This window comes from Meleagris gallopavo, chromosome 3 (assembly GCF_000146605.3).
Source record: "Meleagris gallopavo isolate NT-WF06-2002-E0010 breed Aviagen turkey brand Nicholas breeding stock chromosome 3, Turkey_5.1, whole genome shotgun sequence".
NCBI classification, from domain to species: Eukaryota; Metazoa; Chordata; class Aves; order Galliformes; family Phasianidae; genus Meleagris; species Meleagris gallopavo.
This window is the reverse complement of record NC_015013.2, coordinates 18625394-18649032: the sequence shown is the minus strand read 5'-3', so window position 1 is coordinate 18649032 and position 23639 is coordinate 18625394.

Genomic DNA, 23639 nt, shown 5'->3' with positions numbered 1-23639 from the left:
AAGATTAGTTGAAAAGTTTGTTAGGTGTGGCTATTTAGCATAACTCAAAGAAGTAGATAAAAAATCCAAATGAATGTGGTAGCAAACTATATTACTATAAAAAAGCAACAGAATTGCAATGAAGGTTTCAGCTATATACGTACACCGGATTTGATCCTTGGGTTTGGAACAGTTTTCAGTTCTGCATAGGTCTCCTTTGCACAACTTATTCCCATGTTAGTCACAGAACCAGATAATTATCCAATTCAAATTAGCATAAATGTGCATTTATAACATAACATAGCTTGCCATTTAAAACCAAAGAATTCAAAAGCTTTAAGAAGGAAGAATATGCAAAGATGTGGAAGTAATTCCTCCCATTTGAGACATCAAAAGAAGCAAAGAACTTGGATGCCTGTGAAGTGTTTCAGTAGGATTCCCTTCTAATATAAGGGAAAGTCTTTAAAGATTCATAGACTTTCCCTTATGAAAACATTTCTCCATATGCAATATAAAAATATAGAGCTTTGGAAATTCAAATATAATGGAAATGTACTGCAAATGACATGAAATTGCTGCTTAACAAAAAGAAAATTAAAAAACTTTCTTTTGCATTTTGAATATTCTCACATCTTTTCCTCATCAACATCTTTCATTCATACATTTTTATACACTTCATGGTATATATATTCTAAAAGATTTTGTTTGCTTTTAGTACTAAGCAAAATGAATATAGTGTTTCCCTAATTTAATCTTCTTGTCTGATACAATATGTCAAGTTTGATTTATGTCTATAACTAGTGCTCAGTAGGAAATTCGTTCATTGAGTTATAAATTTCAATATTTTTCTTGCAAGTAATGGAATATATAAAAATAAATCACATTTCACTCAGGCATTTTATGGTTTGTCACCAGCAAATGTCAAAAAAGGCAGAAACGTTAAGCATTTGAAGTTTGAAACAGTTAACTTACAGCTAAATCTTCATAACTTCTCATCTTAAAAAAGAAAGAATAAAAAGATTTGTAAAAGTCTAATGAACTGTTAGGATTGAAAACTGAAAATTATCAAACTCTAGATGTACAAGCCTACTATAATTTTGCACAAAAATAAATTCCAGTACTCCTTAAACAGAGATAAGGCAATTACAGTGATGTGTAGGAAATAGCATTTTTTTCATCTACAATGGCCTAAAAACAAGTGAATAAATTTTGCTCAAGGATTTAAATAAAACATGTCTGAATTGAGTTTAAAATTAGAAATGTTTTCCTGAATATTTGAAAACTATTCTTACTGTATTCAATATCTGAGGATGGTAGCTATCATGCTTCCTGTTCGCTAGAGCTTTACCTACCAGATTGCATTGCAGAAGTTATTGGTATATAGTTTTTGGTATATTTTGTTTGTTTTTTTCTTTCCCTGAATCAAATGTAGCAGTGAAACTGACTTTCCTAGGAGACTAAAGCCTATTACTAACACTCTGTAGATAATTTTCTAAGTATTAGAATCATTTTGAACTTTGAAGGATTTCTGTTATCTTCTGTGGCTCTAGTTATAATGAACTTGCTATATTTTCAAAAACAATGTGGTTTGGCATATATGGCAAAAAGGATTGGGGAGTAAAGTTTATAAACATTAAAGACTCAAATGACATTGAAAGGTTGGGAATAAATCTTTGGAATTCCTGGCATGTGGATTCATGCTCCTTCTTATAAATAAGAAAAATAAGAATCGTAGAATCACAGAGTTGCTCAGGTTGGAAAAAGACCTTAAAGGTCATTGAAACATGACTAGGAAAACAGATGTGAAATGGTATTCCATAATGATGTAACTGCAAATTACTATCAGCATGAAAAACCAAATTCTTTCACCTTGTTTTGTTCAGTTTGGCACTACTGTGGATGACAAGTTTTGCAAATCATGAAAGCAAAGGGAAAATCTAAAAGCTGAAAGCTTTACTGAATAAGGCTGTTTTCTTTTTCTTTTTCTTTTCTTTTTTTTCTTTTTGTTTGTTTGTTTTGTTTTTTTCTCTAAATACCAGAATGAGTGTTTAAGGTAAAATAAGAATTTCTTTTAACTTTATTTTGTAGCCTTGATTTCGGACTTGACATGAAGAAAAAGGGACACAGAGTGGAAAGAAGATTTCACACTGAAGTGGATCTGGAGAAATTTTCCCCCAAGTCTGAAAAGATATAACTAGAAAACAACAACAAAACAAAAAGCAACCAAACACCAAGAAGACAATTACGTTTTTTTTTCTTTCTAATTTCTATTTTTATTGTCAGGCAAATGTATTATCAGCAAATGAAATTGTGTAAAAAACAAGTCACAGGACTGTGACCACTGCACTACAGTTTCCAGGCAAAGACCTCTACCATACTCAGAATTATTAAGTAATTGACACAGCTAATACATTCATAGCTAGCATTTGACACCACGTCTGTTCAAAATTCCCATAGCTCAATCTCATCACAAAGCATAGGTGTGTGAACTACAGTGGTATTACTGAGATACTATTGCTACATTACTGAAAATTCCACAGCACCAGCAAAATTATTTTACCAGAAGAACCCACTAACGCTTGCTACTAAAAATAATGGAGCAATAGAGGAAAACAATGGAGGGATGGGAGATGTGTCAGCAAACCCAAAGGTCTTGTGAGGCACAGACAAAGGAAAGGTAAAATCTGGGGACAGTTCTTTTATGACAGTATGTTATTTTGATTCTAGAAAAAGTGGGAGAAGGTTAGCATTGAAATCATACCAATTAACCAAAGAAGTTCTAATACATTTTCTTTCATCTAATTGTTCATTTGGGAGGTCTGGATGTTGGAAAGAAAGGATGCCTTCTTCTCTAATTTCGGTCTGTCAACAAAAGTTCCCCAGCTGTATTGAATAATGAAAGCACAGGCTTGAAATTAGAGAATTTCCTGTGAGCTTAAATGCTGCAATATATAAGAGACAAATTTGAGATCTGCTGTGCAAAAAACAGCTGTGAAAGCCAGTAAATTGGCATTAGACATTCATTGAGCTTTTCTACTCTGGCCTTTCTTCCTGATACTGAACTAGTAATATATATAGAATAGTAATACCAGATCTATTATAATTGCCCTTTTTTTTCTTTTCTCGAGCACTTAGGTTGATTTGCTACAATTTAGTTGTTTCATTACCTCCACAGTTCTCATTACCTCAAAACTGAGGAAATTTGAGTGCATGCAGAACTGACCTCAGTCAAGACAATATCAGGACTGGAGGGCCAAGGGATGTTGGGCAGGTGGCTCTGCAACCATTGCTGTGATAGCAAAACTAAAGAAAGTGCATCTTATGCAGGGAGACAGATTTGCTAAGAGGGATGTAGCCTGGGGAGATCTGAGAAATACACAGTGCAGGAAATCAAGAAGAGAGAGTGAAAGCAGATCATTTATAAAAGAGCCTGACTGAGCAATCTAGTCCAATTACCTGCAGTGTGCTACTGTTGTCACTAAGGTTTCAGGGAGAGCACGTTCATTTGTCAGTTCTACCGGACCATATCTCAAGGCAAATGGACATTGCATCAAATGTGCCTCTTGGCTGTTGGCTAGCAACCTGCTTTCCAACACATCTCAACTGCATGGATTAATATTCGGAATTGTGCAGGCAGCTCTCCATCATCCTTTTTCTAACCTTTTGTCAAAGCATCTGTGTGCAGGCTATAGTTCACTTGCTTTGGTTCTTCCCTAACAGGTTGCTCTCAATTACAGATATTTGCGTTTGAAGTAAGAGAGAGTGTTCCTATTGGGGTTCCAAGGGGTATGGGCCCTGGAGCGGGTCAGAGCACTGCCAGTTGGGCGCGAGGTGGAACGCGGAAGGGTGGCATAGGCAGAGGGAGAGGTAGAGCAGGGCAGGGTATTGTAGGCTGAGCGGGACAAAGTGTTGAAGGATCGAGACAAGGAGCTATAGGGAGGGCCTGAGAGTGTGTTGTAGGAGCCGCGGGAGAAGGGGATGTAGCTTGAGTGCCCCGTGAGATTCCATGTTGAGCGGGAAGTTGGAGGCCACACGGACAGGGAGCCTGAGCGGGTGGTGGTGGTAGTGGTGGTGTTACAGGAAGGTCCCCACTGAGGGCCACAGACAGAGCGAGAACCCGGCGTGCAAACAACCCGGGAGATGGAGTGAGAGGTAGGGTTGCAGAGGGAGCGGGCAGTGGCAGCTGCCAGAGGTTGAGGAGTTGGGGGGGATGTGTAACAGGTGGCCGATGAGTCTTCAGGACAAGGGGTTGGTGAGCTTGCAGAGCGGACTCCTGTAACTCCCACTGAGATGGAAGCAGGGGAGCACAATGAGTGGGCTGCTGGGGGTCCCACAGGACGGGAGGCTGGGGAGCACAGTGAGTGGGCTGCTGGGGGTCCCACAGGGCGGGGGGCTGGGGAGCCTGCCAGGTGCAGCCCTGCAGGTGTAGAGCTACGTGGAGCACGTGGCGGTGGGGAAGCCGCAGGGCAAGGGGCTGGGGAGCACACAGCGTGGGCTACTGGGGTAGTCAGGGGCTGGGGTGGTAGGGTGGCCATAGAGCCACAGAGAGGCTGGGCAATGGGAGAGGGTGCAGAGCCACAAACAACATGAGAGAGGGAGGCAGCAGGCACTGTAATGGCTGCTGGCAGTGACATGGAACTGCTGACAGCATGGGCAACTGGAGAGCACACAGGGTGTGATGGCAGCTGGGTGGGAATCCCCTGGGTTGCTGTGGTAGGACTAGAGCCGGCCATGAAGTGGGTCAACAGGGCACTCACCGCATTGTTTGCTGGGACAGAGACAGAATAAGGCATGGCCCCCCCTCCGCCTCCAGGCTGGTGTGTAGGAGCAGACCCCGTCTCAAACACCACATGAGGCATAGGGGGGCCTGCAGGGTTGGATGTTGTGACAGGCATGGAGCTGTACACAGTTGGAGGCATCTGGGTACATGTAGCAGGAGGCACAGTCTCACATATAACACGAAAGCCAGGATCACATCCAGGGTCAAACATAGCATTGAAGTTTGGGTTGAAGCCTGGATTGCCGATGGAGTTGCATAAGGGATGGCCTGCAGGAAGGTACACAAAGTCGAACACAGGTGGTCCCCCAGGATTGCAGTTTGGGTTGCACACAGGGATACATATGTATTCACATGTGGAGTTGAGCCCAGGGTCCCCTGCAGGGGCCACCCCAGAGCTATTAACAGGCAGGGATCCATTCTCACAGACCGGCAGTGATCCATTCTGGTTCACAGGCAGGGAGCTGTTCTGCCCCACGTGGTTACACACTTCAGCCTTGGCACATCCTTTGCAGTAGGCAAACTTGTGGCATCCAAGGTTGGCTAGGAGCCGGTGGCTGCCCAGCCTGTATGGTGTGAACTCCACGATGGTCCGTGCCTGCTGATTGGAAGCCAGCGTTCCCAAACTGCACCAACAGAAGGGAAAGAATTAGGGTCCTAGAAAGGTCAGAGACCTGAAGCGCTTAAAGATAATCTCACATTATTAGCTCTGGTTTGCTATGACCAGTTTGCTCTTCTTGCCTTGCTCCCCAAAAATCTTTCTGATTAGAGCAGTAGCCATTTCCTTCTGTCTCAAAAAGGGATTGGTTACTTCTACCCATGGAAAACTCCCATAGTCAGTTCTGGAGTTGTAAGCGCATTCATGATACTCTCTGTGAATATGTAAGTTCCTTTAATTCTTCAAAAACATAGTATCCTTCTACCTCAAAGATGTATTTGCTTCTTCCCTTTTCCAGTCATCTAAGCTGGATCAGGGAGCTCTGTGGCATTGAGTTCATTATCATTCACTGAGAAGAATTTCTAATTGCTTCCCCTTGAAACTAGTCACACTTCTGTCAGTTGTCCTTGTGATGAAGAAGAGCAATGCATATTAATGAACAGCTCCTCTTCCTAGGACGTTAGAGCATACTGGAAATTTGCAGTTTCCTGTGATTACTGTCTTGTGAGCTTAGAATGCACATTACTATTTTTCACTGTCTTTTTCTAATTGTTTACGTATATGATACGAGTTCATGAATATTTAGAGGAGTTCTTTGTAAACTCAGTGGTAAAAAGGCTGGAGTACATAGCTAAAATTGCTTATGAAGAAAACAGTGCATTCTCCTTCAAATAGAAATTTTTAACTTGCACAGATTAAACTGTAGTTAAAATGAAGCAGCACTATATATTACTAACTCTAAATACTCCATTCGTTTCAAGAGGAGAGAGTTTTCTAATGGAATCTCAAAGTAGTAAGGAGCATATAGTCCTGTTCAGGTCCTACACACAAAAAATGTAAGAACTGTCATCTTCCTCAAAAATCTGCTGATCTAGCAGACCTCAGTCAACTCTTAATATTACCCCTGTTTAAATAATTGATGATCTTACTCAATGGTCATTGGCTCTTTGAATAAACCGCAGCCTTCTAAAGTCATTATGCAGTTCTTCATATCTTCCTGGAGAGGATTGCAGAAGGAGATCTCTGCTGTACATGGTACTTTCAGCCTGGGATGGCTCAATAGCTAGTTAAAAGAAAAAATATATATATAGATATAGATATATAGGTATATACATCCTAAAAAAAATTAGCATGAAGTTAAATAAATGAGAGCAAAAGCAGAGATTATTCCCCCTTCTTTCTCTAGGCTTCACTCTAAGTTACTATAAAATCACAATGATCCTGCTAAAAAAACAAAAGAACCAAGAAATTTCCAAATTTCTCTGCATTATATCTAGAAAGTGGACAATAAAAATTCCTAATAGTTCCTTAGATCACAAAGCTCGTAATTAAAGCTCTTTACCTTAACAATAACAGGTGGCCTGTTGATCACAATATCCCTGCTCACCATCAGAACTTCTCCACACTCTGGATCTGAGACAGCAACCACTTTCATAATGTTGTGATCATTGAGGTAAGGTCCATATTGACTATACGATATACACAGTGGAATTTTTTTCACTGCAGGAAAAGATTATTATTATTATTATTAATTTGTCTAATATTTGTACTTTTCTTACTCATAAAGTTTAACAATAACTATTTGACAATAGTTTAATTAAAAACTGAGTTGTCGCAGCATTTTTGAAATCAGACAAATTTTCCTGGCTTAGGATGATACACTGCTGCTTTCATCATATAGCTGCACTCTTTTTAATTATTATAACTATACTAGTGCAGTTACAAGGAAATGTTTATTTATTTAAATTTTGGAACTTTAATTCCAATGTAATTCTTAAAGCAGTGATTGCAATATAGGCAAATTAGAGGTTGATAAAGGAGAATATGAATATCAGGAACAACACTTCTTATAGTGATAAGTGATAAGTGATTGAGTAAAGGGGTCTTTCTTCGTTGTGAAAAAGAAGAGATAACTGTTGAAACAACTGCTTATGCTGTGACATGACTTTGCACTCCCCAGCATCCAATGTGTCTGGAAATAATCAATTCAGTGCTCAAATTGCATGTTTTACTCTGGCTAATATCTTCTGGACAAAGGAAATCTATAAATCATAGAATGCCTTGGGTTGGAATGGACCTCAAATATTGTCAAGATCCAAGTCCCTGCTTATGATAAGCCTATTATAAACACAACAACTTCATTTTTGTGTTGAATATATAATCTAGATTTGAACTTAAAATTTTTTAAATGATCATCAGTATCTTTAAACCTTGAGAAATTAGGCAAGGACTACAATTAGCCTGTTACTCTGTATGTAGTAGTGATTCACAATTGATTGCTCTAAGACAGTTTGCCTGTCAGTATTTAATAGCATATTAATTTCATTTTTACCAGCATTTAGAAGTCTCCACTAACCCTCAAAAGAAGCTATCTGTCTCCAGAAAAGAAGAGAGGACAGAAGAACAGTAGACAAATCCACCTTCTTACCTTCCCTTGGACCTAATGCAACAGTCACACTATCTTTCCAAAACTGATCCATTGGGCAACCATTGTATGTTATTATCTGTGCACACAAATTAAACTTCAGGTTTTTGGGTTCACTACGCAAATTTTCAAGCAACCATTGCAGTTGGACATCTTCACCATACATTGGGCAGTTAGCCATCTTCAGCCTTGTGTTAATACCACTATCACTCAAAAATGGGTTTTTCAGAGATGATAACTCTCTGTCTATATGAGAGTTGGAAGCATTGCAGTACCCTGGGTGAATTCTTCTGTAAGCTCGATAATAGGCTTCTTTGCTTTTCATAGAACCTGTTGACGGAGATATATGATAATGAGTCTACTGGAAGTCATATCTGCCTAAACAATAAATATAATTAAATTTATTCCTCTTCTTTCCTGAAACATAATGTAGTAGTCTGGCACAGAAAAATGCAACAGGAAATGGAACCACAAAATACAGTACTCTGAGTTCACAGAAGAATTGAAGGCCTCCGAAAGTAATGCCTCCTGTTTCATGATGTTAGCTCACAATGTCAGAGATTGATGTTGTGGTATGGAAGTAGAGGTTGAACCTTACCATCAGTATCCTGTTATATTTTGTTGCCATGGGACAAATGGCAGCTGAAGGGCAGTCCAACAAAATGGAATCTGACATGGAAGTGCGTATGAAGCAAAGCTGTGTCATTGAATTCCTCAATTTTGGAAAAAATGGCACCCGTTGACATTTAGTGTTTGTGGAGACCAAACAGTGGATATGTGTACAGTGAGGTGGTGGGGGCATGTTTCAACAGTGGCAGCAGCAGTACGAAGTTCCAACCACATTCCAGACAGCCATGCATATTTTTACAAGTATGGCATGCACAGTCTTGTTCATTAATGGTGAAAATGCATAGCTAATGGTGTTGAATGTGTTGAAAAGTAGAGTTCTGTAGCTGAGGACTTGCTCTCTCAAAAAGTGTTAGTGTGCTCTTTGTATCTATCTGTTGTAGTTTCCATGAAATTAAATAGAAGGCATTACTTTTGGAATGGCCTACATAAATATTTCAGAAAAAAAGTCATAAAATGTATTGTACTTTCATTCACTACATTTCAAAATGACAATATAAATTTCGAAATGCAAAACTCAAAGGTTATCTCTTTGTAAGTGCTACAGTAAGTATGAAATGCTACCATCTCCCTCAAACATGAAATACACCATTCCAATAAAGACATTGTCAAGTGTGGTTTCTTGCTCCTTTCTCATAAAAGAGAACTTGTGCTTTTACAATCATATCTGCTCTACATTCCTGTGAGCAATTTTGCTGGTTGAACTCTTCCCTACAATTGGAAAATGAAAATCAGTAATCCGTGGACCAAAAGTAATAACAGTAGGATATCGTTATACGTGAATTTAGCATGGGCGTAATTCCTGATAGAGGTAGTGCAAGAGGCAACAAGGAATAAATTAATCCTAATTTTAAAAGAATCTAAGTCTTTTAGATTATCTAAAATCCGCTAATATTCAAAACTAGAATACAGGTGAGACCAAAACATGTGCACAAGAACAATGGGATTAAAAGGAAGCAACTGCTATTTGTTTTGTTTTATTCATCTAAATATGTGTAGATATTGTATGAAGAGAAAGACATCTTCTGCTTTCTCAATATGTTAATAAATAAATAAATTTTTTTAGATAGCTCTAGTCACACAGTGCACAGTACAAATTTCATTGGTAATTTTGATTAGCATTATAAATATCCTCTAACTCCATCAATGACATTTCATCATACCTAGCTCATACTTGTAATTCCCAGTGATGTCTTCAAATTGCTCGCTGCCAACACTCTTGGTGATTAGTTGTTGTCCACATGGCCAAGTGTCACAGAAAACTTTTGTTTTTTGGCATTGTTTTGAGAAAGCCATCCAGCATAGTTTGAGTTCAGCCGAGAAAACATGTAATGACCATCATAGTCCAAGTCCAGGTCTCCTTCTCTGATGCTTCGAACCCAAGTAGGGCCACTGCAAGCTGAGCCTAAGCCAGCAAATAATAATGTTATAACAGGATGTAACTTGAGTTGTACAGAAACTCAGAAACATAAGCCGATGAGAAGCTGACAATTATAGCAGTTATTTCAGTTACCTCTGCCTGTTTCCAAAGGTGTTGGATCCAGACACTGCCAATCACCACAGCATTGATTTAGATCTCTACGAGCCATCCAAGATTCATTCCAGCAGTGGTACCGCCTATAGAATGTAGGAACATAGGATTAAAATCATCGCTAGGGTCATTATTTTCAATGCTTTGTTATGGCAGAAAACCATATCAGAGAGAATCTTCTAAGCAAATTAATAGTTCTGCCTTAGCACTATTAATGACATCAGGGGGCAGGAGTTATTTGCTTTTCTTTATATACCTAAGAATGAAAATCTGTACCAAGAACCTGCAGATCTGCTTGCAAAACAAGTTTTTTATAGCCCTTTTCTTTTTTTCTTTTCTTTCTTCTTTTTATAATGTATCAGCACAGTTCTTTTGTTTAAATAGTCTATTTTCCTATTGTTTTCTACCTGATTCTTTAGAGAAAAAGCACATACTGTCCTAGTCTTTTTAATAGATTAACAAAGAACAAATCCTTAAGATTTAACTGCTACAATGGAATCCTCACTACTTTGGCATTTCGGTTTGATCTTATCTTTTTCAGATGGGAAAGGTCAAAAAAGAAAAAACCCATTGAAAGTTCTTACGGATGAAACTTAGATACAAGCAAAATTCTAGTGCAGTTAAAACTATGAACATGCAGGCCAAGGGTGAAAAGAAATACTGTTGAGCTGAATTATAATGTAGTTACATGAACATAAATCAAAACATTAACAAGAATGAAGCAATCCACAATAAGAAACCTCAGAAAGACAACTTAAATCTCAACTAAGTGATTGTGACTAACGATAGCAATTTCCATTTCATGATCTACTTTGTATTTTTACAGCTAAGAGAGATGGCTTCTTGTTTCAACTGAAAGTATAAGCAGGTAGTATCAATTCTCAGAAGTGTGCCTCTTCAGTAATTGTATGCTTTTGAAATGCATTGATAGGAAATGATCAGCTATGCTACATCAAAGAAATAGATACTCCGAACTGCTAGATTTATACTAGTCTTTCTATCATTTAGTTTTTGACAAAACCAAAGGAGCTTATTATTTATTTCTTACTTACCATAGCTTGTCCTTGCCACACAGGTTTTTTCCTGTACAGTCAAAAATTTCATTGATACCAAGAGGATTCTCATTTGAGCATGGAAAACAGAAGTTCGTGACAACACGGCTTGGAATTCCCAAACACCTCATCACTATAAGGAAAAAAGTCTTCATAAGTCATAAATAGTAATGTCCTTTACTTATTTTATAAATGATTCTCCCATATTCTACTTTGCCATCATATATGGCAATGTATATTAGGTAATATTTGATGTAGTGATTCTGTTTTCAAAACTTTTTTAAGTGACTGAAAAGTAATTTTAAAACAGCCTACTGGAAAGGAATGGCTCATTACTCTTCCAGATTTATAAAACAAACAAACAAACAAAAAACAAAATCTGCTGTAAATTCAGAAATAATTTGAGATCCTGCATTAATAAAACACTAGTAAAAATGTCCATACCTATGACAGAGTGTACTGTTTATAGATTTGCTTGTAGAGCATCAGCCTAATTTTCTTCATTGCGGAAACAGGTTCAATAAGCAAATAGTGTCATGTTTTAATTTTTTTTTCATCTTTATCGTATAGCTTACTGTTGCCTCCTCATTTGTAGCATAAAAAGACTGTAGATTACTGCTTTTATGTTTTGTAGGAGGCAGTGATAGAGATCTTGTTCATAATTTGTGTTTTTAGTCATCCCTCAAGCCTCTTTGAAGGATAAATTTTTGCTTCCATGAAGCTGCATTTGCTCCATGTTTTAATAAAAGATGCAGTAGTGAGAGTTACTTTGCATAAGGGTCCAAGAAAAGATCTGATCTTCACAGCATATAGGAAAGCAGCAGGTTTATAATAAACACTATGAAGGCAGACTTTCCATATCAAAGGAAGATAAAATACTCAATTTCATTTCTAGTAAAACATTTATGAGTAATATGCTTGCGGTAGTTTTTGGGATCAGAGTTTTCTGATCCAGTTTTCTTTCTCCCACTTTGGATAGATAGGTAAAAGCAGGCTGAAATATACCTGTGCACATTACTGAAGCAAGAGACCCACAGTACCCGTATCTGACAGGTCTGCATCTACCGTTGTACCACTGCTGAAGAATAGGGACACTTCCATTCCAGGAAAATGGTTTTGTTCCCTTCAGGTAATCATTGTTTTCTGGAATCTTCATGATACTGTTAGTGGTATGGCTGCTTATCTAGAGAGAGAAAAGAAAAGAAGTCTTTTCAAGTACTGGACCATCTCTTCACACTCTAAGCATCTCACAGAAATATTGAAGATCAATGTTACAAGTTAATTTTTCCTGTGCATCTAAGCACAAAAAAAAAAAAAAAAAAAAAGGATTTTCCTTGCTGTGTTAGATTATAGTGCAATTTATCTTTCTATTAAAAAATGCAGTGCGATCATATCTACTAAGAGGCCTTGCACTGCTAGTTCTTACCATGTGGTTTACCACCATGCAGACATGCACAGGGTCATTGCGCCAACAATGGTCTCGATCAGAACCATGATGATAACTTGCACCCATGTCTAAAATCTTTAAGCAGATGTCCAGAATCCCATCTTCAAACTGCCAAAAGAGAAGTTAAGATAGACATGATACTCTAACATACCTTTTCAGGTGTATTTCTGGTCAGTACTGCAGTTTTTGTCTTCTCCTCTCCACTATCATCTTCTAAAATCAAATCTTTGAAGGAATTTCAAATATAATCTCTTTTAAAAATCATACTAGTTTTGCTTATTTTTAATTAATGGAATCATTTTTCATTCACATGCACAATTTTGCCTACAGCAACAATGTGCACACAATATAGCATATATATCTGAAAAATATAGATAACATTTCATTTGTACATATGTGGATGGCTGCTTCTGAACAAATCTTAAAAATGTACCTGTCCAAAGTGCCATGGTCTAGAGGTAATATGCTTATGAACTCCTTCATACAGTATGCCATGTTCGTTGAGAATGTATTCTTCTCTTTGGGCCTGATTGTCCAGGTATACAGGGTCGTCTGGAAAAAATGCGAGATCTATCAGATTATAGGTACTTCTTTAGCTCTTCTATATCTATTTCACTGGAAGTTCTTTCTTTTCCTATTTGTTTTAAACATATATTTTAAATCCTGCTAAATCCATTTTTATTTACTTCTTTATTTTCCCTTTATTAGGTCTCACTCTTCTGTGATACACCCAAAATTTACAGACTTGTACATTTTCTTCATACTAAGCAGTTCTAGGAGTAAAGCACTGTGCAATTAGTGTTGGGTATGTAATTCTGATCAAATCAATGGACAATATAAATATTTGCCATGTCATTATTTTGGCAAGGTTCTACAAATTCTGCAGTTTGTTGCCACTCAGACCGGACTTAAAGAATTTCATTCATATCTGTATTGTATTGTTGTGTGGTGATATCTCAGATTTCAGAGAATTACGGAGTAGGTGGGATTGCAAAGGATCTCTGGAAATTATCTGGACCAACTCTCTGCTTAACAAGGGACAGGTAGAGCTGGTTACCTAAAACTATGTCCAGATGGCTTTTGAATGTTTCCACGGAGGGAGACTTTACAACCTCTCTGGGCAACCTATGTCAATACTTCAGTAACCTGCACAGTAAAACGTGTTTCCTGGTGGAACTTCTTTAGTTTTAGTTTGTACACATTGCCTCTTTTCCTGCCAAGCTATTGTAAAAGTGGAGAAAACAAAATTATACTACATCTCTGCTGCCACTAAGAAGCTAAATCAAAACACTGGCTTGAGACAACTTTGAGCATTCAGGAGGAAAAAAAAAACAACAACACAGAAAAGTAAATTGCTCTCTGTTTCATATGCTTTCTGTGACTCTATCCTTTATTCACCACTTAAGTAATTCATATTTTCAGCATTTTCACTCAGCACTAGCATTTTTCTTAAAACTACCTCAATATCACAGAATTTCTCACCTGCACACCAAGGGTTAAAAAGGACATAAAAATCTCCAAGACATCGCTGGTATGTGTGACCACAAGAAGTGATTTGAATGTTGAGAATGTAACGGCCAAGACAGGCATTGGAGGGAGGAAACACACTGATGTTGATGCATTTTGGCTGATGAGTTTTGTAGGAAGCACTCCAGCAGGTTTGATCTAAACATCTACCCATTGGGAAGGTACATTTTGTCTCATTTGACTCACAGGGTCTGAGGCCTTTTCAGGAAAATAAAAACAACTTCAATCAGGGTAAACAAAGCACATGTAAAAGACAAATAATTTGTTTAGCAATCATTTACAATGCAAAACTCCCAAACATGGATTTCTTTTTCACTTGTCGCTTTCTTATAGAGTGAGAAAACTTTACACGGAAGCACTGCCAGAGCTAGAGGGCAGTTGGCTGTTCACATAGAAGGTGAATGAGAAGATAGTATTTATCACTGAAGACTATGGTAAATAGAACATAGCAGAAAACTACTGAGAAAACCTGCATAGATTTTGGAAGTGACTACCTGTCTCCACAGTGAAAGTAGCCTGATCCACGGAGTCATCCCATTCCCGATTATGGAAACTTGCAAAGAAGTTGAAGGCTTGCCCTCTCCTTATTATCTGTCTGTCAGTTCCGAAGAAATGGGTGTTATGAATTTGGCAGTTGGAAGGACAGTTCAGGTCAACATCTCCAAGTTCAATGACTGCAAGATGGAGGAAGAAACATAAAGGAAAAAATGACAAGTGAGGTGATCTGATGATGACCTCATCACAGGATGAGGTTCAAGATTGCGTGAAACAGGAGATAAAGATGAAAGAGATAATAGCTTTGATAAAAACCAACCCCCCCCCAAAAAAAAAAACAGTAAAGAGTCTGTTCATATTGCAAAACTAAGATAAGAGACACATTCATAAAAGTGTCCTTAGAAGTTCACTGCTTCTTTTGCTTGCAGGTAGAAACTTGTATAATGCTTTGATTTATAAAGCTGTGCTACAAGTTTCACTTCTTTTCTATAGCACCTATGCGCTTTATAAATAACTAATGTCAAAGGACACTTTTTGTATCTCTGCTCAAAAGATTGGTTTTGTATCGTAATAGTCTCACTAAATGACAATATCCCACCTTCTAAAATAGAATTTATATTATATTTCAACCACAGCTAAACAGCAAACTTTTTTTGCATGACATCAATTGAGAGTTGGCATTTATACAAATAATAAAATAATAAAGTGAATAAATGAAAATCAGAAATGCATGTGTTTGAAAGATTAAATGGCACTCCAAATAAATTATGAAAAAATATGAATAAATATCACCCCCAAGTTTCAAATAATATTGAATGAGCATGCATATGTATATGTATCTATCTATATTTCACTGAATCATAAGAAGTTTGGATACACTCATCTTATTACCCAAATCGAGACATCTTTGAGGAAATGAATGGAGAAGGAGATATTAGCAAATTATGGTTTTTAAAAATTACTGACAGCCTATCTCAAATGCTAAGATTGTCTTGACAAAAATCTTGTATCATCCATCCCAGGCATCCTGTCTAGATATCAGTCATTTCCTAGGGGTAATTATGATCTGGTGCCAGAAGGATGAGAGGCAACATTCATTTTTACTTATTTACATAGAACAAGTGATTTTCAAAAATGCTTCAGTCTAATTGGAGACAAGGGGAGCCAAAAATTCTCAGCAGTTTTGAAAATTTTGAGTTCAATGAACTACAAAGACTTGGATGCTATTTTAAATCTTAAAGGTAAAGTTTTGTCTGCTGAAGTTGCAGAACAACCAAACTAACTTCTCTAGGTAAATTGGCACTAAGTTGAACACTCATTTTTGCCACATGGAATCAAGGGTTTATTCACATACAAGAAGACTTAAGGCTAAGCCCATGGGACATGGATACTTCTAACACAATCCAGTGGGATTTATCAGCATCACATCCCGAAGTAAATCATAATTGAAATAAATTAGAGAAGGAAGGTCTGGTGGAGAAAAAAAACAATTTCTTTCCTTGAAACAAAATCATTAAATATTTCATTTATTGAAATATTGACTGAAATACTGACTTTGATACTGAATTGGTCACTTAGCTCTTCAGCAAAGATCAACAGAAAGAGCAACGTAGGCATTACCAAAGTGAAAGCACACACACTATTCAAACTAAATGAAAAAAAAACAAACCACCCGCTCCAAAAAACCCCAAACAACAACAACAACAAAAAAAACACCCACAGGGAAACGGATTGCGTCATTGTGGTGCATAAGTGCATCATATCTGCTGAACAAGAAAGAGTAACAGAATCACTGAAAATCTTGTATTTTAATGAGAGTTGTCTCATTAGCAAAGTGTTCTGGATGAACAGAAAAGATTAGAACTGCTTACAGCACACATGACGAATTCCTGTGGTCATGAATGCTGACTGGAAGAACCTAATAGATCCTCACCTATCCTCCAGAGGATTTTATAAAACGAGACAACTACATTTCATTGAGTCATGAATCCAGCTAAACTGGAACATCAGGGAGCTGAAATATTACACGTTTCCCAAGGATGTTGTCTAAAGTCAGCCCACAGGTTACTTATCTGAGTTAATTATCACAAATGGATCACAAAGACAGCAAAGACAGCTCAGAGAAAATACTAAAGGCTAATCAGTTTCATATCTTGGTTAGGTTTTCGTTCTATGATAGAAAACCTACCCTTAGTACCAGTCATCCAGTACTCTCTATCAATTCACATTTGGCATTAATTCCAGAAACTGTACTTCAGGTAAACTTTGTGAAATAGTTGATCCTAGCACAAGATCAGTGGAAACTAGAACTTTGTATTTTATGCTGGAAGTAAAATATACCATTTTTCATCCTCAGAGATGGCTGTTTCACTAGTTTTTCTCCATAATTTTCCCTTTTTTTTAATAGATTTTCTATTTTAGGAAAAGGGCTTTTTGTTTGTTTCTTTTTTCTTTTTTTCTTCTTCTTTTCCCAGCAGTTGCTCTTTTTCTGAGTTCTCAAATAAAAAAGTCTAAACCATAGAAATATTTTCTTGGCTTGATTCCATAGCAGCAGTAGGTAACCTTTTATTATATACCCACACCTGACTATTTAATAATTTCCATTCTCAGTCCTGAGCCAAGTGATAGTAAAGTTTTGAAGCACTCACCTTCCATTTTCCTTCTACATGTACTGGTATGTGAAGCACAGCAGTGACAGAGGTACCTGCTCCTCAGCAAGAAGCACTGAAAAGTCCGTCTGATCTCCTCTGCGAACCAACCTAATTTCCTCTCAGTAACATTTATATTCACAACTAAAAGGCTGTCACACTTATTGCATCAACAAAATACCAGTTTACAAAGAGGCCCCACCCATGTGTCTACTGATGCTCATAAATGATTCATTTTCACTTCCAGCATTATTAGGGAGAGTCCTGTGGCTGAAGGAAAGGAGAGATCTTGGTACTTCACCTGTAGAATGGAACTCTCAACATGTCACAACTCGGACTGTCTCAAAAATATTTCAAGACCAGAGTGATTCTAAATACATTTCAGCACAAGCCGTAATTTTTAGCCATTCACAATTGCCATAAGTCTCAGCACTTAATGGCCAGACACCTTCAGACACCCACAGGAAAACAGTGAAGAACATTGGGCTCAAGCTGAATTTAAACTCTCTTTATTAAACCTCTAGTGGACATTTTTATAAACAAAAAACACAGCTTCCAGAAAGTCTGGGTACTCTATTCTACCTCTAAGTGGAGATCACAGTATAATAAACGGTTGCAAACTTTTCAAGTGAACTGTAAAAGAAACAGAGGAACTGCATTAAATGTTTTTGAAATGGACATTAAAGTGTAATCTAAAAGCTACAAAATTTATTTATACTTTGTGCATATTTATGTGAAAGCACACAGACAGTTTCTCAGCTTGTTCCTTTACTCCTTCCTTCCCCAAAAGTTCTGAAAAGCATCTGAAGTTTTCCAAGAGCTTCTGTGAACAGAAAACATTTACATATTTTGATACAAAGTAAATTGTTTTATTTACATCCCAGACATATTTAATACAAGAATACAAAACAAGACTGTTCTTTCTGCTTACTCAGTGATGAGGACATCAGGAGAGATGGATTTAAATTTCCTCTACTAAAACAAGAATGAGCATTTGTAACAATTGTTTCTTATCCTTCTTATGTCTTTCACTCTGAAAATTAAATCCATGAGATACTACTAAAATCCCTCCCGATTAAGTTATGCTAATTTGGATTAAAAAAAAAGAAAAAGAAAAAAGAAAAAAGAACAATTAGTTGATAGGAAAATGACAGAATGACTGAAGTTTGATGATTTGGATAACTGCCTGGATTCTAGTCAGTTCCTTAAGAATGAAACAGCCTAACTTACCATGAAAAATCTTAGTAAGCATAAATTAAGCTCACGGATAGTGAGATAATTTCATAGAAACTACAGCAAAGAATCTGTGAACTAGATTGTTCTGGACAGGAGTTGTTGAAATTATTATGATGGATTCATTAATAAGTGAATATAATAGTCAATGTTCTCATATTTGAGATGTGTAAATGCTTGGCTATTTCTTTGGCAGCTATGAAAATATATGAGAATTCTTAATATTTATTTCATTAATCATGAAAAAGTACATATCTCAAAACTGTTAAAATGATACCAAATGTCTTTTTCTTAATATTTGTCATTTGACAAAAGAACAACACTATTCCATAAGAAATTATTTAGTTATATTAGAACATGATATAGATGTAAACACATAATCAATTTTAAATCAACCTGTAAAATAGGAATAGAAGATGTCCAGTCCCGCACTGAGGATCTACTTTAAAATATATAACTATACTATGGTCTATTTACCAGGAAAACTGATCCTGATGCATCTTTTCAGATGACAAAATGATAGTCCCATGCCTATAGGTAGAAAATGTCCAAAGCAGGTTACAGTTTCCAAAAATATATTAAAATCCCCTCAAATACCTCTAGTAGTTCAATTGCCTGCCTAAATTTTTTTTGGTAAATGAAAGCCTGTGACAAATAAAAGAAAACAAATAAGCTTCACTAAGTTGTTGCACCTGTAGGTTCAAAGAGATTTAATTAAGAGTTTAAAACAATAAAACACTGAATCAGAAGCTGAACACTTTCTGTATGGACATGAGTCACTAACTGTAGTAAGTATGCTTGCTTGGATCCTTGAAGCTGCTTTGGTGCCTATCTGTCTCTGAAGAATTGCTGTACAGATACCCAGCCCAATATCAGTCTCCCAGATGTCCAGGCTTCTGCCTACCTGCACTTGCAAAGGCATCCAATTGCTACTGCCAGCTCACAGCTATCAAACTGGTTGGTCTTCTCACTCAAGTCTGAGTCCCAAGTGCCTAGAGTAAGAATCTTTAACAAGGTAAAAAATCATAGCATACTAGCCATCTAGGTGCTCTCAGTCTGTTTTTATCCCTCTTGCCTTCCAAACCTTGCATCAAATGAGTTGGAGTGAGATCACTGAGGCAACAGGGCCACTGACCTAAAGAAAGGGCTGCGGAAGACTGAACGCTAACAGGAAATAGTGATATGCATTACAGAAAGGTTTTGCCACCCATCTTATGGCCTCTCTAAATAGCTGATGTGCCCTAATTGCTGACTTCTCAGGGAGCTGAGTCTCCTTCCCAACAGAAACAGCTTCCCTCCCTGCCCAGCAGCAAGGAGCAATAAGCTAATGCCAACAGTCCATTAGTCCCAGGACGGTATGCTTTTTCTCTTTGCTTCCATGTCTTTCCCTTCATGCAAACTGTCCTCTCCACATCACTACAATTTCTTATTATACATCCAACAGCCTTCTGAAAAGCACAAAGAAGTCTGTAGGCTCAATGCAGGCCTGGAAATTCTACAGATTAATAGAACATTAATGAGGTTTTAGTCTAAATAGCTTAATTTCAGGAAGTGGCTATTAAATTTCTTTAAACATCTGGGCTCTGTACAAGTATCTATAAATTTATGGTTTTGAGAGGATTTCTTAATACATGGAGTAATTGCTACTTACCATAGAATGGTCTGTACTTGTCTTTTGTAATAGTTTCAAAAATATTTGACATGCATTATGGTAGAATGACATGCTGAGCATTGAAAAAGTCAAGTGGTGTGCCTGCTACGGCTCAGGAATCATCATTGCTTTCAATTGCCGATTATGCCACTAGGAAAGAGCAAGAATTGAAGAAGAGGGCATTGCAATCACAGAAGGATCACCTGTGAACAGCACTGATGCAGTCTCACAGCATCATTAATATATTTGAACACAAGAGTGAAGTCACAGCAATCGAGTTTCTAAGACATTCTTTCAAGAAAAAGGAATACAAAATGACAGCTGAACAGGGGATAAAGGGAAGAATCAGAATACATGCAAAATGTGATTAAAGTGTTTTGGTGAAAGTGTCATCCAGTGGGATACTGAGGTAACTACAGTGGTTAAAAGATATTTTAGCTACTCAGCCTAGGGACATGTCAGTACACAGCCCTACAGTTCACTCTACTGCACTAGCCTTATAATTGTATTCATTTGATTACCTTATTTATGTGTCCACCTAATTAATAATGGAGTTCACTTTAAACTTACACTTAATAAACTTACACTTTTTCAGAAATAAGTGACAGAAAAAAGTGTTACCTGTGAAGTAGGAATATTTGAAGAAGTAATTAACTGGCAACAGTATTTGCTGCCAAAACTTCGGGAATATTTGAGAAAGGGATTAGGGAGAAAAAAATTGTATGCCATAAGGTAACCCTAAAATAAGCATAAATTTGTTAGGAATTCACATAGAGTACATCTGATCTTTAGAAGCTTCATATTGCAAGGGCAGTAATCTGTCAAGAACATAAGTTCTATAACAGCACATACCCACAAGTTTCTTAAAAATCATGTATCAATTTGTGATGGGAATCCCTTTCATTAAAGAGTCTGAAAGCACTGGCTGCTACTCTGTTGAGTATGAACAAGTATTACAACACTCTATTTATAGATGAATAGGAGTAAGAAATGTTTCAAATGAAGCCCTATGTGAATCCGATGTGTTTTAAGATGCACGCAGCAGCTTTGTCTTTCTAAAAGCTAAAGGAAATTAGTAGCATTAAATAATTATAGGTGGTTTCTGAAATAACAAAACCGCCAGTCCTCATGTGGAGAAACCAAGAACAAGGCAGTTCCCACCTGAGCTGGTTTGCAGGAATTCCTCACTATGAGAAAGACATCGAGACCCTGGAGCATGTCCAAAGAAAGGAATATAAGCTGTGAAGGGTCTGGAAAACAAGTCTTATGAGGAGTGGCTAAGGGAACTGAAATTGATCAGTCTAGAGAAGAGGAGACACAGGGGAGATGTTATTGTCCTCTACAACAACCTGAAAGGAGGTTGTGACGAGGTGGGGGTTGGCCTCTTCCCCCAGGTAAAGGTGATAGAATGAGAGGGAATTGCCTCGAGTTTGTGACAGGGAAGGTTCAGGCTGTGTTTAGGGAAAATTTCAGAAAGAGTGGTGAGGCTCTGGAATAGGCTGCCTGGGGAAGTGGTGGAGTCATTATCCCTGGAGATGTTCAAGAAACGCGTAGATGTGGCACTGAGTGACATCATTTAGTGGGCAATATTGGTGATAGGTGGACAGCTGGACTAGATGATCATCACAGTCTTTTCCAGCCTGTATGATACTATGACCTGCCTTGCATTGTGTTGGAGATGTTTGCTCTCTTCCATCTTAGCCTTATCCTGGACTTATGCTGATTGTCAGCCAGTTCCTTTTCTTCATGTGATAGGATGTTTCTGCCCAGTATCCACAATGTTGTTGTGTAGCGCATGCATCTACAATGTTGAGTACATGCAGAACATAGAAAGGTCAAGCAATTAGAAGGTACATTTAATAAGAGGAAGAAACAACATCATTTGTGTTTAAGACATCATGTCATCATATTTAAAACAGAGCCAAGCTAAAATACCACTCTGAGTCATACCACAGACCTGATTTCTCTCCTTAACCTTCACTCTGTAGTACTTCCACAGTTGTTTTTGTTTTTGTTTTTTTAATTGATTCTTTTAACACATACTTTAATAACATTAGCAATGGTGACTGGGTTAACTTCATAGAAAAAACCGTGAACATTGCACAAACTTAAACAAGTTTCAACAGAAAGAAAAATTTAGTTCACCTATTAAAAAAATCATAAGCTAAAACTGGAATTTATAATTCAGTTATTTGTCAGGTTGAGTACACTGAGCACTGTAAGCTCACTATCAAATGAGTTTTTTCACAACTGTGTTAAAAAGGGAAGTGGAATAAGAGAGTAGTACTGCAAATTCCAAACCCAACTCACTGCACAGTAATTTTCCCACACAGAGAAACCTAAAAATCACAGGCCTGTGATTTTCTAATTGCCAAGCGATGAAGGAGATATGGATCTTTACCTGGACAAGCAATGCTAAGTGGAAAAAGATTCAGTTTGAACAGTGCAAATGCAAAGAATGAAACAGAGAGGAACATTCACTGAATTGGATCATGGGAGGTTTTGTGTTATCCCGGGGAACATAAGTTGGCTCCTTTTCTGCTTCTTAATTTGTCTTCAAATTTTAATGAAATCTTCTTGCTGTATAAAAAATGCATTTTGTCCTGTAATGATTTTTCCTGGATTTTCATTTAAAGTTTCTTTATGTAAGACCTTAGAGCTCAGGATCCCAAAGCACAGGACAGAAGAAGAAGAAAAAAAAAAAAAAAAAGAAGAGAAAAAGGAAATATTTACAATAAAACGATCTTTCCTTTTCACTTGGAGACTGTCTAATTTTAAAAACAGAAGCGAGATATTCTGGCTCTAACAACCCGAGCTCAGTAACTGTCTTACATGGTATTTTCAGGATTTCTAGGATTTCCCATGAATTATTCATTGTGAGGTTTAAAAAAAGCAGTTCTTTTCTGTTTTATTTTAAGCACCTGAGAGTGAAAGAACCAAGAGTTAAAATTAACAGGAAGAAATTCTTAAAATTCTTTGTCCAATTTTAAATATCTATACAGTATATCTTTCACATTTACAAAATATGGTCTATATAGAAGATATGCAAACATATATAGAAGGTTTACAAAGGGTAAGGAAGACCCCATGGATAGGAGATGCAAACCCAAATTATTTTATTTTATATATATACATATATATATATACGTACATTTAAATCAGACACACTCTTTCTTCAAAGAGAAATATTACTCTTTTCTCGTAGGCTCCAGTACTACAAAGATATTTTTGGGGGACGGTGGGTGCTGCAAAGATAAAAATATATTTCAGATTGTTTGCAGCTAGTGATTACTCATTCAGGAGATAATAGACAGAGTGTTTGGGTGGACGAACTAATTCATTTGCTGGTCTGTCACGCAGTGGTGTGGCTTTAATGACATTTGCATGAGCTTTCAGAGACTTCACAATGGTGGAGGATTAGGAACAGGTTTTAGTGAACTATGAAACTTCCTTTGCAGGAGTAGAAGTACAGAGCAAGGTATAGAATGAAAGGTGCTGGAGCAGGACATGGACTGGTTGAGGTGACGGCAGGCAAGGTGTAAGCCGAAGATAACTGCCGCGCTCAGATGATGGAACTGTCTTTGTGGAT